Here is a 19,550-nt window from a genome sequence, read left to right as displayed (position 1 = left end):
ACAGAACTCCCAAAACAAGGGACCCAAGGAGGACAACACCAAGACATATAATAATTAAAATGGCAAAGATCAAAGACAAGGACAGAGTATTAAAGGCAGCCAGAGAAAGAAAAAAGGTCACCTATAAAGGAAAACCCACCAGGCTATCATCAGACTTCTCAACAGAAACCTTACAGGCCAGAAGAGAATGGCATGATATATTTAATGCAATGAAACAGAAGGGCTTTGAACCAAGAATACTGTATCCAGTACGATTATCATTTAAATATGAAGGAGGGATTAAACAATTCCCAGACAAGCAAAAGTTGAGGGAATTTGCCTCCCACAAACCACCTCTACAGAGTATTTTAGAGGGACTGCTCTAGATGGGCGCACTCCTAAGGCTAAGCACCAATCAAAAGACACAGAGTAACAGAATGGATAAAAAAGCAAGACCCATCTATATGCTGCTTACAAGAAACTCACCTCAAACCCAAAGACATAAACATACTAAAAGTCAAGGGATGGAAAAAGATATTTCATGCAAACAACAGGGAGAAAAAAGCAGGTGCTGCAGTACTAGTATCAGACAAAATAGACTTCAAAACAAAGAAAGTAACAAGAGATAAAGAACGACATTACATAATGATAAAGGGCTCAGTCCCTCAAGAGGATATAACCATTATAAATATATACGCACCCAATACAGAAGCACCAACATATGTGAAACAAATACTAACAGAATTAAAGGAGGAAATAGAATGCAATGCATTTGTTCTAGGAGACTTCAACACACCACTCACTCCAAAGGACAGATCCACCAGACAGAAAATAAGTAAGGAGACAGAGGCACCGAACAACACACTAGAACAGATGGACTTAACAGACATCTACAGAACCCTACACCCAAAAGCAGCAGGATACACATTCTTCTCAAGTGCACATGGAACATTCTCCAGAATAGATCACATACTAAGCCACAAAAAGAGCCTTGGTAAATTAAAAAAGATTGAAATTCTACCAACCAACTTCTTAGACCACAAAGGCGAAAAACTAGAAATTAATTGTACAAAGAAAACAAAAAGGCTCACAAACACATGGAGGCTTAACAACATGCTTCTAAATAACCAATGGATCAATGACCAAATTAAAACAGAGATCAAGCAATATATGGAGACAAATGACAACAACAGCATAAAGCCGCAACTTCTGTGGGACGCAGCGAAGGCAGTTCTAAGAGGAAAGTACACAGCAATCCAGGCCTATCTAAAGAAGGAAGAACATTCCCAAATGAATAGTTTAAAGTCACAATTATTGAAACTGGAAAAAGAAGCCCAAATGAAGCCCAAAGTCAGCAGAAGGGGGGACATAATAAAGATCAGAGAAGAAATAAATAAAATTGAGAACAATAAAATAATAGAAAAAATCAGTGAAACCAAGAGCTGGTTCTTTGAGAAAATTAACAAAATAGATAAGCCACTAGCCAGACTTCTTAAGAGAAAAATAGAATCTACACACATCAACAGAATCAGAAATGAGAAAGGAAAAATCACAATGGACCCCACAGAAATATGAAAAATTATTAGAGAATACTATGAAAATCTATATGCTAACAAGCTGGAAAACCTAGAACAAATGGAAAACTTTCTAGAAAAATACAACCTTCCAAGACTAACCAAGGGAGAAATAGAAAACCTAAACAGACCATTTACCAGCAAAGAAATTGAATCAGTAATCAAAAAACTACCCAAGAACAAAACCCCTGGGCCAGATGGACTCACCACTGAATTTTTATCAGACACATAGAGAAGACATAATACCCATTCTCCTTAAAGTTTTCCAAAAAATAGAAGAGGAGGGAATGCTTCCAAACTCATTCTATATAGCCAGCATCACTCTAATACCAAAACCAGGCAAAGACCCCACCAAAAAAGAAAATTACATACCAATGTCCCTGATGAACATAGATGCAAAAATACTCAACAAAATATTAGCAAACGAAACTCAAAAATACTTCAAGAGGATCATACACCATGATCAACTGGGATTCATCTCAGGGATGCAAGCATGGTACAACATTAGAAAATCCATCAACATCATCCACCACATCAACAAAAAGGACAGAAAACATATGGTCATTTCCATAGACACTGTAAAAGCATTCGACAAAATTCAACATCCATTCATGATAAAAACTCTCAACAAAATGGGTATACAGGGCAAGTACCTCAACATAATAAAAGGCCATATACGACAAACCCACAGTCAACATCATACTTAACAGCAAGAAGCTGAAAGTTTTTCCTCAAAGATTGGGAACAAACAGGGCTGCCCACTCTCCCCACTGTTATTCAGTATAGTACTGGAGGTCCTAGCCATGGTAATCAGACAAAAAAATAAATACAAGGCATCCAGATTGGTAAAGAAGAGGTCAAACTGTCACTATTTGCAGATGACATGATATTGCACATAAAAAACCCTAAAGACTCCATTCCAAAACTACTAGAACTAATATCTGAATTCAGCAAAGTTGCAGGATTCAAAATTAATACACAGAAATCTGTTGCTTTCCTGTACACTAACGATGAATTAACAGAAAGAGAAATCAGGAAAACAACTCCATTCACAATTGCATCAAAAAGAATAAAATACCTAGGAATAAACCTAACCAAGGAAGTGAAAGACTTATATCCTGAATACTACAAGATGCTCTTGAGAGAAATTAAAGGGGACACCAACAAACGGAAATTCATCCCATGCTCTTGGCTAGGAAGAATTAATATTGTCAAAATGGCCATATTGCCTAAAGCAATCTACAGATTCAATGCAATGCCTATCAAAATACCAACAACATTCTTCAACAAACTGGAACAAATAGTTTTAAAATTCATATGGAACCACAAAAGACCCCGAATAGCCAAAGAAATCCTGAGAAAGAAGAATAAATCAAGGGGCATCTCACTTTCCAACTTCAAGCTGTACTACAAAGCCGCAGTAATCAAGACAATTTGGTACTGGCACAAGAACAGAGACACAGACCAGTGGAACAGAATAGAGTCTCCAGACATTAACCCAAACATGTATCATCAATTAATACATGATAAAGGAGCTATGGGCATACAATGGGGGAAATGACAGCCTCTTCAACAGCTGGTGTTGGCAAAACTGGACAGCTACATGTAAGAGAATGAAACTGGATCATTGTCTAACCCCATACACAAAAGTAAATTCGAAATAGATCAAAGACCCAAATGTAAGTCATGAAACCATAAAACTCTTGGAGGAAAAGATAGGCAAAAATCTCTTGGACATAAACATGAGCAACTTCTTCATGAACATATCTCCCCGGGCAAGGGAAACAAAAGCAAAAATGAACAAGTGGGACTATATCAAATGGAAAAGCTTCTGTACAGCAAAGGACACCACCAATAGAACAAAAAGGCATCCTACAGTATGGGAGAACATATTCATAAATGACAGATCCAATAAAGGGTTGACATCCAAAATATATAAAGAGCTCACGCACCTCAACAAACAAAAACCAAAAAATCCAATTAAAAAATGGGCAGAGTCGCTGAACAGACATTTCTCCAAAGAAGAAATTCAGATGGCCAAAGCATTGATGTTTTGGCACATGAAAAGATGTTCCACATTGCTAATCATCAGAGAAATGCAAATTAAAACCACTATGAGATATCACCTCACACCAGTAAGGATCGCCACCATCCAAAAGACAAACAACAACAAATGTTGGTGAGGTTGTGGAGAAACAGGCACCCCCCTACACTGCTGGTGGGAATGTAAACTAGTTCAACTACTATGGAAAGCAGTATGGAGGTTCCTCAAAAAGCTCAAAATAGAAATACCATTTGACCCAGGAATTCCACTTCTAGGAATTTACCCTAAGAATGCAGCACTCCAGTTTGAAAAAGACATATGCATCCCTGTGTTTATCGCAGCACTATTTACAATAGCTAAGAAATGGAAGCAACCTAAGTGTCTATCAGTAGATGAATGGATAAAGAAGATGTGGTCCACATACACAATGGAATATTATTCAGCCATAAGAAGAAGACAAATCCTACCATTTGCAACAACATGGATGGAGCTAGAGGGTATTATGCTTAGTGAAATAAGCCAGGCAGAGGAAGACATGTATCAAATGATTTCACTTATCTGTGGAGTAAAAGAACAAAGAAAAAAACTGAAGGAACAAAACAGCAGCAGACTCACAGAATCCAAGAATGGACTAACAGTTACCAAAGGGAAAGGGTCTGGGAAGGATGGGTGGGAAGGGAGGGAAAAGGGGGAAAAGGGCCATTATGATAAGCACACATAATGTAGGGTTTGGGGGCACGGGGAAGGCAGTATAACACAGAGAAGACAAGTAGTGATTCTATAGCATTTTACTATGCTGATGGACAGTGATTGTAATGGGGTTTGTTGGGGAGACTTAGTGATGGGGGGAGTCTAGTAGACATAATGTTCCTCATGTAACTGTAGATTAATTATACCAAAATAAAAATAAATAAAGGAATCTGCAAAAAAAATAATAATAATAAAAAAATAGAGTTGGTTTTTTTTTAAGATTTAAACTGGGCAATGGCTATGAAGAGACAATTTTCAGATGTCTACAAATGTCTACCAAGCACTGATAATTGGGAATATATGGGTTAAAGTGATGAGATACCACTCACTTGACCATCAAACTGGAAAAAACTAAAACACTAAAAACACTAATGTTCAAATTTGGTGAAGATATAGGGAAATTGGCAATAATATATTGTCAAAAATGTAGATTAATACCAGCTTTTCAAAGGACATTTTAGTAATATGCAACAAAATTTGAAATAGGCATTCCCTTTGACCTAGCAGTTTTACTTCTAGAGAAATACTCACATATTGCCCCAAGATACTGTGCAATACTAGACATAATCTAGATGCTCATCAATAGGAGATTAGTTAAGTAAATTATATATGCACAACTTGGAATGCTACATGAAAACTACAAAGAACTGCAAAGAAAGATAACCTAAATATGGTGCTGAGGAAAAATGCGAGTCAGGATGTTAGGCTGGGGAAAGGAAAAACAAGGACATACAAACAGAACAGAGAGATGCCATAGGGGGAGAACAGACCAGACCCCAAAGTCCGTGCCGTATATGGAAAGGGGATAGCTCTCCCTGAATTCCATCCTGATGTGCCAAGACCTGGATGTCAGCCTCCTCCCTCTTGGAAGGAAAAAAGTTTCTAGTTGACTATTATGTCACCTTTGGCCAATCATACCTCTCAACACCCCCCTAAGATAGCTTGCCCACTCCTCCCCATCCTAATCCCTTATAAGCGCCCCACCTCCCTAACCGGGCGTGACTTCTCCGGCTTGTAGTACCCAGGCCGGGAGAACATCACCGGGGGTATTTAAATAAAGTACCTAGCCCTTTGATGCCTCTCTTTGCCTGCTTATTCCAGCTAGAATTTATCTTACACAGAATAATAAGAATATTTTATCACAATTCTATTAAAAGAATTACATATAATTTATGCCAGTAAGTGCATAACAATATCTGAAAGGAAATAGTTAATTGTGCTTAGCTTTAAGTAGAGGTATGGAATAGGGGATGATGTGAAGAGAGACCTTCACTTTTACACTACATGTATATGTTTGGGGTTTTTTCTATATGAATGCATTACTTTTATAATTTAAAAACAATAAATGGGTAAGAATAAATCAAGTAAAACCTCCTAAGACCTGAGGAAGCATATTGCATGTTCAGAGCATAGAATGAAAGTGCCTTGGGATGATGTCAGCAAGATGGCAGAGTAAGAGATGCCAGCCTTTGATTCTACAGACACCCAAAACAAACAAAACTCAGACAGCTACATGTGAACTAAAATAGCTCTGGAAGGGTTCAAAGTCCAATTAAGAACCCACAGCAACACAGTGAAGCAAAAAATGGAGAATAACCACAGAAAGGATCACTAGGGAGATTGGCTTAGCAAACGCATCTAGAGATGGTTAGGAACAAAAAAGGGCTGGGATATCAGTATAAGTCAGGCAGTGGGTGCCAAACAGTCCCCAGTGGTCTGCTCTGCTTTGCTTCTGAAATTCTCAACAGCTCCCATGGCAGCCATGGACTTCCCATAGATTTCACAGTAAAGGACCCTGTCATATTCTCTGGCATGGATTCCAGCAGCCTGCTCCTCAGAGGACCCTGTCAAATTTCACTAAGGTAATCAAGAGCCATCGTGCCACAGGCCCCTGGGAAGGAAGATGCTGCGGTACACACTATCCATCCCCCACCAAGGAACTACTGTTGCACTGCTCTGGGACCCCACACACACTGTCAACTCTGCATAAGACAAACCCAAAGAATTTGAAATAATTGTTTTAAAGAAGCTCAGTGAGCTACAGAAGAATACAGATAGATAACAAAATCAGAAAAACAAATCGAGAAAAATCAGTAAAATAATCAGGAACAAAACAAGAAGTTCAACAGTGTTAAATTGTAAAAATAACCATACAGAAATTCTGGAGTTGAATAATACAATGAATGAAATGAAAAATCCAATAGAGAGAATCAAGAACAGACTTGATCAAACAGAAGAAAGTATCTGTGAACTCAAATATGGGTCATTTGAAATTACCCTGTCAGAGGGAAAAATAAAAAGAATGTAAGAGAATGCAGAAAGCCTACATGAATTATGGGACATCATCATGTGAAATACTATTTGCATTATAGGAGTCCAAGAATAAGGAGACAGAGAGAGAAAGGGACATAAAGTTTATTTAAGGAAATATTGGCTGAAAACTCCCCAAATTTGGTGAGAGATATGCACATCCAAGTACATGAAGCTCATAAGGTCTTATATAGACTCAACCAAAGAAGATTTCACCAAAACACTTTAAAATAAAAGTGTCAAAAATCAAAGACAAAGAGAATTTTGAAAGCATCAAGAGAAAAAACCCTCATCTCATACAAAGAAATTCCCATAAGGCTGTGAGTGGATTTCTTAGCAGCAATCTAGCTGTCTAGGAGAGAGTGGATGATAAATTCAAAGTACTGAAGGAAAAAAACTGCCAACCAGTAATACTTATCTGTCCTTCAGAAATGAAAGACAGGTAAGGCTTTCCCAGACAAACAAAAACTTAGGAAATTTATCACTGCTAGATATACCTTACAAGAAATGATAAAGAGAGCTCTCTAAACTGAAATGAAAGAATGCTAAGTAGTAACATGAAAAACACATGAAAGTATAAAACTCACCGTTAAAGTTAAGTGTACAGTCAAGTCAAGAATACTCTACATAATGGTGGTGTATAAATCACTTAACTCTAGTATAAAGTATAAAAGTATTAAAAATAGATATAGTTACAATAATTTGTTAATGGATACACAATTTAAAAAGAAGTAAATCGTGGTATCAAAAACAATGTGAAAGGGGAGAAGAAGGGTAGAATTTTTGTATATGGTCAAAGTTAAGCTGTTATCAGTTTAAAATAGACTGTTACAACTATACAATATACAATGTAACCCATGTGGTAACCACAAAGCAAAAACCTATAGTGGATACACAAGATAAAGAGAAAAGAATCAAAGCATATCACTAATGGAAAAATCAAATCACAAAGGACTGCACCAAGAGAAGAAGAAACAAAGGAATTACAAAAATCAACCAGAACAACAATAAACAAGATAGCAGTAATAAGTCCTTACCTATCAATAATTACTTTAAATGTGAATGGATTAAATTCTCAAATCAAAAGGCAGAGAATGGTTGGAACAGAATAGAGTCCAGATATTAACCCAAGCATATATGGTCAATTAATATACAATAAAGGAGCCATGGATATACAATGGGAAAATGACAGCCTCTTCAACAGCTGGTGTTGGCAAAACTGGACAGCTACATGCAAGAGAATGAAACTGTATTATTGTTTAACCCCATACACAAAAGTAAACTTGAAATGGATCAAAGACCTGAATGTAAGTCATGAAACCATAAAACTCTTAGAAAAAAAATAGGCAAAAATCTCTAGAATATAAACATGAGCAACTTCTTCATGAACATATCTCCCCAGGCAAGGGAAACAAAATCAGAAATGAACAAGTGGGACTATATCAAACTAAAAAACTTCTGTACAGCAAAGGATGCCATCAGTAGAACAAAAAGGCATCATACAGTATGGGAGAATATATTCATAAATGACATATCCGATAAGGGGTTGACATCTAAAATATATCAAGAACTCACACACCTCAACAAATAAAAAGCAGATAATCCAATTAAAAAATGGGCAGAGGATCTGAGCAGACACTTCTCCAAAGAAGAAATTCAGATGGCCAAAAGGCACATAAAAAGATGCTCCACATTGCTAATCATTCGAGAAATGCAAATTAAAACCACAATGAGATATCACCTCACTCCAGTTAGGATGGCCACCATCCAAAAGACAAACAACAACAAATGTTGGCAAGGATGTGGAGAAAGGGGAACCCTCCTACACTGCTGGTGGGAATGTAAACTAGTTCAACTACTATGGAAAGCAGTATGGAAGTTCCTCAAAAAACTCAAAATACAAATACCATTTGACTCAGGAATTCCACTCCTAGGAATTTCCTCTTAGAATGCAGGAGCCCAGTTTGAAAAAGACATATGCACCCCTATGTTTATCGCAGCACTATTTACAAATGCCAAGAAATGGAAGCAACCTAAGTGTCCATCAGTAGATGAATGGATAAAGAATCTGTGGTCCATATACACAATAGAATATTATTCAGCCATAAGAAGAAAACAAATCCTACCATTTGCAACAACATGGATGGAGCTAGAGGATATTATGCTCAGTGAAATAAGCCAGGCAGAGGAAGACATGTATCAAATGATTTCACTTATCTGTGGAGTAAAAGAACAAAGAAAAAACTGAAGGAACAGAACAGCAGCAGACTCACAGAATCCAAGAATGGACTAACAGTTATCAAAGGGAAAGGGTCTGGGGAGGATGGGTGGGAAGGGAGGCAAAAGGGGGGAAAGGGGCATTATGATAAGCACACATAATGTAGGGGTTGGGGGAATGGGGAAGGCAGTATAACACAGAGAAGACAAGTAGTGATTCTACAGCATTCTATAGTATCTTATTATGCTGATGGACAATGACTGTAATGGGGTATGTGGTGGGGACTTGATAATGGGGGAGTCTAGTAACCATAATGTTGCTCATGTAGTTGTACATTAATGATACCAAAAAAAAAAGCAGAAAATGGCTGGATTTTTAAAAAAATACAAGACCCAACTATATGTTGCCTTCAAGAGACATTTTTCAGGTTTAAGGACACACAATAGGCTGGAAGTGAAGGGACAGAAAAAGATATTCCATGCCAATGGAAAGCAGGGGTAGCTAAACTTATATCAGACAAAATAGACTTTAAGTCAAAAACTGTAACAAGGACATTATATAATGATAAAGGGATCAATTCATCCAAAAGATATAACAATTATTACTATATCTGCACCCGATATTAGAGTGCCTAAGTGTATTAAGCAAATATTAAGAGACATACATAAACAGCAATGCAATAACAGTAGTGGACTTCAATACCCCAGTTTTGACAGTGGGTAGATCATCCAAAGAGAAAATTCATAAAGAGATATTAGGCTTGAACTACACAAATGGACAAATGGACCTAACTAACATATACAAAACATTCCATCCAACAGCAGCAGAATGTACATTCTTCTCAAGTGTAAATGGAACATTCTCCAGGATAGATCATATGTTAGGTCACAAAACATGTCTTAGCAAATTTAAGAAGGTTGAAATCATAACAAGTATCTTTGCCAACCACAATGGTATGAAACTAGAAATCAATTACAAGAAGAAAACTAGAAAAATTTAAAATATGTGGAAATTAAACAGCATACTCCTGATCAATCAGTGGGTCAAAGAAAAATAAAAAATTATTGTGACACAAAAGAAAATCAAAACACAACATACCAAAACTTATGAGATGCAACAAAAGTAGCTCTAAGAGCAAAGTTTATAACAAGAATGTTTACATTAAGAAAAAAAATGATCTCAAATAGACAACCTAACTTTACACTTCAGGGAACTACAAAAAAAGAACAAAGCCCAAAGTCAGTAGAAGTAAAGAATAACAAAGATCAGAGCAGAAATAAATGAAATAGAGATTAGAAACACAATAGAAAAGATCAACAAAACTAAGAGCTTGTATTTTGCAAAGACAAACAAAATCGACAAGTCATTAGACTAACAAAGGAAAAAGTGAGAAGACAAAATCACAAGTGGAAAAGGAGATATTAAAGCTAAAAAGGCAGAAATATAAATGATCATAGGAGACTACTACAAAGAATTATGCCCCAGAAATTGTAAAGTCTAGAAAAGATAAATAAATGCTTAGACACACACTACCTACCAAGACTGAATCATGGAGAAATAGAAAATCTCAATAGATCTATAACTAGTAAGGAGATTAATCAGTTATCAAGACAAAATCTCAGGACCAGATGACATCACTAGTGAATTCTACCGAACACTTAGAAGAATAAATACCAATCTTTCTCAAACTCTTCCAAAAAAGTGATGAGGAAGGAACACTTCCAAACTCTTTTTACAAGATCAATATTATCCTCACACCAAAGCCAGAGAGAGACACTACAAGAAAAGAAAATTATAGGGTAATATCCCTGATGAACACAAATGCAAAAATCCTCAACAAAATATTAGCAATCTGAATCCAACAGCAACAGCACATTAAAAGGAGCATATGCCATGACCAGGTAGGATTTACCTCTAGGTTGCAAGAATGATTCAACATGCACAAATCAACCAATGTGATACACCACATTAACAGAATGAAGGATAAAAATCACATGGTCATCTCAACAGATGGAGGAAAAAGCATTTGACATAATTGTACATACTTTCATGATAAAAACTCTCAATAAATTAGGTATAGAAGGAATGTACCTTAACATAATAATGGCTATATATAACAAGACCGTAGCTAATGCCATATTCAACAGTGAAAAACTAAAAGCTTTTCTCTAAAATCAGGAACAAGACAAAGATGTCCACTCACACCACTTTTATTTATCATACTGGAAAACTGGAGCAAGAAATAAAAGATACTCAAATTAGAAATAAGATTGTCTCTCTGCAGATGACATGATATTATATACAGAAGATTCTAAAGACCACCAAAAAACTGTTGTCACTAATAAACTAGTTCAGTAAAGCTTCAGGATACAAAGTCAACATACACAAATCAGTTGTGTTTCTATACACTAGAAACAAACTCTCTGAAAGAGAGAGCAAAAAAGCAATCCTATTTACAATAGCATCAAGAACAATTAAATACTTAAGAATAATTTTAACCAATGAGGTGAAAGACCTGTACACTGAAAACTATAAGACAGTAATGAAAGAAATTAAAGAAGATACAAAAATGGAAAAATATCCATGTTGTTGGATTAGAATTAATACTGTTAAAATGACCTTACTATGCAAGCAATCTATAGAGTGAATGCAATCCCTATCAAAATTCCAATGGCATTTTTCATACAAATGGAAAAAAAAACATAAAATTTATACAGAACCACAGAAAACCCTGAATAGCCAAAGCAAACAAAGCTGGAGGCATCACACATGCTGATTTCAAACTATATTACAGAGGTATAGTAATTAAAACAGTATTGTACTGGCTTAAAAATAGACAAACTGTTGGGACAGAATAGAGAGCCCCAAAATAACCTACACATACATAGTCAAGAAATATTTGACAACGGCACCAAGAACACACAATGGGGAAAGTATAATATCCTTGATAAATGGATATCCACATGCAAAAGAATGAAATTGTTCCCTATCTTACACCACTCACAAAAATTAACTTGAAGTGGATTAAAGACTTAAGTGTAAGATCTGACTGTAAAACTGTAGTAGAAAACATGTAAAAAGCTCTCAGACGTTGGTCTTGACAACAAGTTTTTGAAAAGATACCAAGAAAACACAGGCAACAAAAGCAAAAATAAACAAATGGGACTACATAAACTAAAAAGCTTCTGCACAGTAAAAGAAACAATAAAAAGGCAACCTATAGAATGGAAGAAAATATTTGGAAACCACATATCTGCACTCCTATGTTCACCAAAGCATTATTCACAACAGTCAAGATATGGGAACAGCCTAAGTGTTCATCAACAGATGAATGGATAAAGAAAATGTGATATAAATATATACACACACAGAGTTGACCCTTGAACAACACAGGGGTTAGGGTCACCAACTCCCACACAGTTGAAAATCCACATATAACCTTTGACTTCCTAAAAATTTAATTACTAATAGCCTAATGTTAACCAGAAGCCTTACCAATAACATACACAATTAACACATATTTTGCATGTTATATATATTATATACTGTATTCTTACTATTAAGTAAGCTAGAGATAGAGGAAAATTTTTTCAAGTTGCCACAGATCTCCAAAACATTTTCCAGTATATTGAGTGAAAATAATCCACTGTTAAGTGGATTAAACCTGTGTTACTCAAGGGTCAACTATATACACAATGGAATACTCTTCAGCCATAAAAAAGGAAATCCTGCCATTTGTGACGACGTGGATGAAACTTGGGGTATTGTGTCAAGTGAAATAAGCCAGAGAAAGACAAATACTATAGTACCACTTATATATGGAATCTTAACAAAAAGGTCAAATTCATAGAAACAGAGAGTAGAGTGGTTATTACTAGGAGCTGAGGGGTGGGGGAAATGAGGAGAGGCTGATCAAAGAGTATAAACTCTCAGTTATAAGATCAATTAGTTCTGAGGATCTAATGTTCAGCATGGTGACTATAGTTAATACAGTATTGTATACTTGAAATTTGCTACATCTTAAATATTATCAACCCCAAAAAAGGTGACTGAGGTGATGGATTTGTTAATTGTGGGAACCACTTCACAATGTATATGTATATCAAATCATAAATGTATACTTTAAACATACACAATTTTATTTCTCAATTATACTTCAATTTTTAAAAAAAGAGGACAGAATGAATTCCTTTCAGGCTGAAGCAGAGTCATTACAGAGTGGGCCAGTATGGTGGACAAAACTATGAAATTAAGTGAAGGCCGATTATCTTTGGTCTTGGAAAACAGACTGAGTTGTTTCTACATCACCATTCAGGCAATGGGGAACATAATGGAGGTTTTTAATTAGGTAGCAGAGTGATAAAGGTGGGCATTTGGGGAGAAGAGTCTGACAGCAGACAGAGCAGATCTAAGAGGGAGTTTCTTTGACAGGTGAAGTATCAGTGTCTAAGGACTAGTTGAGGGTAGCGGCCCTGGGAACAGAGAAGCAGATGGGGGAGACCTTGAAAAAAATTGACAGAGAATGGTCATGAAAGATGAGGCACAGAAGCATACAAGATGATTCAGAAAATGACAGTGACACCTGTATCATTTGGGAGACTGAAGCTCCAAGAGCTGCTCTCCCAGAGTTGACCAACAAACAATGCTGATTATTTTGGTGACCGGAGGGCAGCTCCTGTGGTTTGTGAACAGTGTTTTGTGGATGGGAACATCTCTGCTGAAAGTGAATGGCCCCAGTCCGAATCTCTGAAGTCAGGAAGCTGCCCTAAATGTGTATCCTTTGGCTAAATTGAGTTTACCTGGATATAGCAATGAGACAAACTATTCTTTGCTAAAGCAAAGTAAATATCAAACTTACTAAATCACGGAGTGTTGTCACTACATGGGAGAAACTCAGGCTGCTTTGCAGGGGCAAGATGAAGATTTCATCAGAAAGAGTGAGCTCTGGCTCCAGAATTGTCTCTAGTCATCCAACAATTTATCACAAATTTGCTTTTGAAGGGGTTGTGACACTTCTCAGCTATTTAGGAAAAATGAGAGGGGCAACTGTCCCATTACTAATACTTTTCACAATAGTAAGCACAGTGTTTTGCACATTGATTCCTCAGAGGCACTATGACCAGAGGAATGATGACCAAGCTGACATGAATGGGGAAGTGTTGAAAGGGCAGGTGACGCGGTGGGGTGGGGGAGAGGTGAGGGTGTTATGACAAATGTGATCAGAGAACACAGAAGAGATGTCAAAGGTAAGGATTTCGAATCCCAGTAATGGATGACATTGCTAAGGCCGAGGTTCTCAATGAAGTTCACAATAATACTAAGAAGTTATTTGCCCTTTTCACCCTCATTCTCTTGCAAGAGTACTGTGGTGTTTTCCAGAAGCTACATGATACGTAATATCACAACAGATTGAATGTAGAAGCAGATATGAGGAGCCTACTGTTAAGCCAGACCTTAAAGATATTTGCAAAAATGTTACATAATGCCACTCTTGTCAATATTTTTCCTTTGGAAATTTTAGTTATTTTTCATAAAACATGATATTAATATAAACAAGCATTGGGTTTATTGTTAATTTTAAATTAATTAAATACATAAATATTAAAAAATTTTTAATCTTTTAAACTAAACTTTTTAAGAACAATTTTAGATTAACAGCAAAATTACCAAGATGGTACAGAGTACCCACATACCCCACACCCAGTTCCCACTATTATTAACATCTTACTTACATTACAAATATATGGTATATTTCTCATAATTAACGAACAAGTATTGATACATAATTATTATTTACTGAAGTCCATACTTCATGCAGATTTCTTCAGTTTTCCCCTAATGTCCTTTTTCTTTTCCAGCATCCCATCCAGATGTTACATTTAGTTGTCATGCCTTCTTAGGTGCCTCTTGCTGTGACAGTTTCTCAGACTTTTCCTGTTTGAATGATCTTGGCAGTTTGAAGGAGTGCTGGTCAGAATGTAGAATGTAGAAGTTTTGTAGAATGTCCCTCTGATGGAATTTGATTTTTTTTAAATGATTAGACTGGGGTTATGGAGAGGAAAACCATACAGGTAAAGTGTCATTCTCACCCATTACATCAAGGGCATGTAGTATCAACATGACTTGTCACTGTTGATGGTGACCTTGATCACCTGCCTGAGGTTTGTCAGGTTTCTCCACTGTAAAGTCATTCTTCAGCCTCCCCACCACACACACTTTTCTGTCATGTAGTCTTTGGAAAGAAGTCACAACCTGTAGCCCATACTAAAGGAGTAGCTACATAAATTATTTGGAATTCTGCATGAGAGATTTGTCTCTTCTCATATATTTATTTACTCATTTATTATATCAGTATGGATTTATGCATATTTGTTTTATACTTTGGGTTATAATCCAAAACTACCTAATTTTCCAGTTCAAATTGTCCAGCTTCGACCACTGGGAGCACTTTGAGTTGGCTCCTGTGTTCATTTTAATTTTTAATAGGGATACATACAACCAACATTTTAAAAAACTTCTTTGGGGTCCTTGATTATTTTTAAGAGTGTAAGGGTTCTGAGACCAAAAAATTTAAGAACCGCTGCTCTAAGGAAGGCCTCCAACACTGTGGCCTTGTGTGGTTCTCCTGCAGCAAAGGGCTGAAGACATGGGAGGAGCAAAGGAAGCCACACTCCCGCACCCAAGGGGACACCCAATTCTCCGTGCCACGCACTCCCACCTAAGATTTTCTCCGAGTCTGAAACGCACTAGCCCCCACGAAGACGAAGCTTACTTTGCCATGCCTTTCCAGGAAACGCCACTGCGAGGCGCACGGCCCACAGGGTGAGTCACCCAGCAGAGTCAGGAAGGGGCGGCATCTTGGCGCCGGCTCAGCGTTTTCCTCCGCGGAACCCCGGCCCTAGCCTGGCCTGAACGGTCTCATCCTCACTCCAGGCTCAGCTGGCTCGCCCTCCGGGGCCGCATCAGGCGTGCAGGTGGGCGCGAGCGGAAAAGGGCACTTCTACTACGGCAGTGGCAGGCGCACAAGGAGGAGAACCCCCGTCTCCCCGTCGCGGTTCCCTCCACCTGCCTGTCCCTGAAGAAAGCCTCTGGACAGCTCCCTGGGCCTGGGCCCTGATCCCTGCCCTCCCCTCGCTGGCCCTGGCCGATCCTTTCCTCTGCAAGTCCACGACACACAGATAAACGGCTGCAGCTGGAGGCTGGGCTAATTGATACAATAAGTTCTGTAATTGCCTCGAAAATAAGGTAATGATTTGGCAGAGGGAATGCTTTGATCTTATCAGGCAAAGTCCTCTCCAAATGAAACTTCAGAGGGGCTGGAGGCCTCTAACTTGGAGTGGGAAGCCCAGGAACTGCCTGCTTCTCCCCACCCCCACCCCTGCCCCATGTCTCCTGCTCCCTGCCTGACACTCCAGGCTTTTCAAGACTGGGATGGAGGGACCCTTCCATAATGACCGGGAGAGACTATAAGCCATGGGTTATGTGTGGAGAAGAGGTGGCGTTGGGAAGTGGTTTCTCTAGCCCTAGAGCTATGAAAGGTGTTGGGGTCCCAGAGTGAGATTATGAAAATGCTGACTTGGCTCAAGCTGGATGAGGTTTCTTATACAGTGGGGGCAGCTAATTTGGGCTTTTCAGGAAGAAGGGCTAACAGAGGGAGAAGAACCTTGGTCCTGCTTCTCCAAGAATCTGTACACACACTCCCTCCCTCTGCACTGTGGGTGTCCCTGCCTGGCAGAGGCCCCAGCACAAAGAGGATTTGAGAGATGAGCTAATCTGGTTTGTATCCCAGACATGGCCCCAGAAAGGGACCTTGTCTACCCTGATGTTTCAGGGGCTAAAGGAGAGAGGAGTCCTCCTCCTTTTGGGCCCTCTGCCTGACAGTATCAGACTCCTTCCCACTGGGGTCTCAAGGATGCTGGAGTCCTAACTTCAGGGTCAAATTTAAGGAGCAGAGAAGCAGAAGTCTCAGAGACCAGGGTAGACTGCGCTGCAAGAAACAAGAGAGAGATAAAGACAGAAAGAGGCCCGCACAGAGGGAACTAGATTCCATTCTACTTGGTTCAACAGTGAGGAAACTAAGGCCAGGAATTAGAAAGTGACTTACAGAGTCATGCAAGTTGTGCATGGCTGAATTGGGAAAAACTCAGGTGTTCTGATTTCTTTCAGTTCAGTGCACTTTTCACTGTGTTGCAGGGACTGCAGAGGAGGGTGTGAGACAAGAGAGTGAGAGCAAGAGAGAGACAGAGACAAGAGAAGCAAAGACAGAGAGAAACACACTGAGGAAAAAAAAAGAGGAGCACCAACACACACGTACCGGGAGAGGGAAACTGAGAAAGCCACAGTGAGTCAGAAAAGACATGGAGAGAGACATGGGGAGAGTGAAAGAGTGAGAGAGACAGCCACACAGATTCCTACCGAAAAGGAGAGAGTACACATTAAGAGACGGACAGGGATACAGAGATACAGACAGAGGAGGAAAGGCAGTCAGACACAGACACACAGAAAGACAAATGAACACAGACACAGAGACAGAGACAGAGGAAGAACAGACACAAAGTGAGAGAAATATCAGCCAGAGAGACACAGAGAAGAGACACAAGGAGAGCAAGAGGCAGAGTGGATAGATGCAGGCAGTGTGGGAGGGAGGCAGATAGTGAGCTCTGCATATTTTTGTCAGAAGGAAATCTCACTTCCAGATCATTCCAGGGCCCAGAACAGGTGGTGATGGAAAGAGAGCTCTATTTGATTCAGGCAGATTGGGAGAGGGGGGCTGGGGGCAAAGTGAGAACCACCCTCCCTTGGGGTTAGGCTGGTCAGTGACCACCCAGGATCCCAGCAGCATGCCCAGGGCCTCACACAGAACCTGGGCCACCCGCCCAGGATGGCTGTCAGCCTACCCAATGCCTGGCTCCAGTCTGATTACAAGCAAAGTGCTAAAAGGCTCCAGACCCCAACCACCCCCATGGTCCCGCCTCCACCAGCACCCCCTTCTTCTTTCTCCTTCTCCCTTAGCTCCCTCTTCCTTTCTCCTGCTCCCCTGAGGAGCAGTCTAACCCTTTCTGGCCATGGGCTGGGAGGAAAGGACCACTGTCTCTAGCCTTGCCCCACCAAGCCCCCTTCTCTGATTTGGGCCTGGATGCCCCTACCCTCAAAGTCCTCCTGGCTTGGCCACGTTCTGTGCCTTGTCTGGGAGTTCATAAATACCAAGGAGAGGCCAGTCAGGCTATGTACAAAGCATAGATCCCCACCTCACCCCCCTTAAAAGACCCTGGGTTCTTCCCAAGCTCCCTTCTCTTCCCTAGACACCTGCATGGGGTGGCTGGGGAGGGAAAGATGGAAGGGGTGGGGGGCAGCACTAGGGGCCTGTGTGAACCTGGCCCCATTTCAAATGAGACTTGCCTAGGTTTGCAAAGAAATCTCAGGGAAGGCGTCTCAGGGCCCCTTGTGCAAGCAGCAGGCTCAGGAATTCCTTGACTCCCATCCAAACCTCCCCCCAGCCCCTTCTCGGCCTTTCTCTCTGCTCATTACCATCCACACCACCTCCCACCCACTGGGAAAGAGAGAAGGTCATCACCAAAGGGGCCCAGGGAAGGGGGGCCGCTAAGGGGGGCAGACCCCGGGTGGACTAAGAGCTGTTTACCCACACCAGAGCTTCCCTTAGCTCATCTCCACTCCCATGCAAGGCCCAGTAAAAAGTCAAAATCATTCAGCCACATACAGCTGAGAATAGAGTGAAAGAAGATGAATCTTGAAGTGGCTCCACAGCAGAGCAGAGCATGAGGTGAGGTATCAAGAGTGAGAGGGGATCTTTCTTTGGGCACTCACTTTTGAAAGGGCAGGAGGCTATGGTGCCACCTTAAGGAGAAAGGAAGACCTGGCTTTGCTGGCTGGGTAGAAGATGTCCTGCTGGAGGGCCCAGGGAATCTAGACACCTTCAGGGCAGAAGAGGTCTAGGATTCTTCCTCAGGTCTCTGCTGACACTACTCCCCAAATATGCAGCCTGCAGCCTTAACAGCAGAGCCTGGTGTTGCCTGCCTTTGATGGCTTTACAGTATTTACAAGAAAATTCCTTGAGAATAAAACCCTTTCACTCCTTCTGTGTCATTTAGGATGATCTGGCCAGTGCTGCACATCCAGCAGGTGCTCAGGAAGTGCCAACCTGATGCCACATAGCACCCTCCAAACCAGAGCTTGACTCCCAGATCAGTGACTCCTCTCCTGCTTCCTATTACGTAGAGTGGGGCTGGGGGATGGGAGGGAGGAGCAGGTCAAGCACTAGCCTGAACCTCTGGCCTTGACCTTCTGCCTGGAAGCCCTATGACAGGCCTTTGCGTGAGGAGCTGAGCTCTCCAACAGTGTCTAAGACCTTGAGACTGGAAGTTTATTTTGAGATTCGAAGTCCAAAGTGGCAGATCCCAGAAAACCTCTTCTCTGGCTCCGGATTTGTTCTCTAGTTAAGTGGTTGAGTGCAGCTCTTGCAGTCAGCTGGCTCCTGCAGCCTGGGGTTCCTCCTGGGGAGCTGGGGGCTCAGAAGGGAGGGGAGAAGAGGCAAGAGCAAAGCCCCATCCTGGTTGTCCACTCTAGGGCATAGGTAGCCTTGAGCACTGGGGAGAAGCCTTGTCCCCACACCCACTTCCCTCTGTCTCAGAGCTGCTGATGTTTCTGGGGGCCCCCT

At 40.1% G+C, this 19,550-nt stretch overlaps 1 protein-coding gene across 4 annotated transcripts in view; it reads right to left on the bottom strand.

The window, feature by feature from the left end:
* ST7L (suppression of tumorigenicity 7 like) overlaps positions 1 to 19,550 on the bottom strand; it is a 177,920-nt gene that overhangs the window by 32,446 nt on the left and 125,924 nt on the right. The window contains exon 17 of one of the 4 annotated variants that reach the window (XM_036921527.2): positions 17,799 to 19,394. The exons of the other annotated variants lie outside the window; for them this stretch is intronic. The gene's annotated coding sequence lies outside the window, so the exon portion shown is untranslated. Of the gene's footprint in view, positions 1 to 17,798; positions 19,395 to 19,550 lie in introns of those variants that run through there. 4 annotated transcript variants of the gene reach the window in all.

Source organism: Manis pentadactyla, chromosome 4 (assembly GCF_030020395.1).
Source record: "Manis pentadactyla isolate mManPen7 chromosome 4, mManPen7.hap1, whole genome shotgun sequence".
NCBI classification, from domain to species: Eukaryota; Metazoa; Chordata; class Mammalia; order Pholidota; family Manidae; genus Manis; species Manis pentadactyla.
Note: the sequence above shows the minus strand (reverse complement) of the source record. Positions and strands in the feature narration are given on the sequence as shown.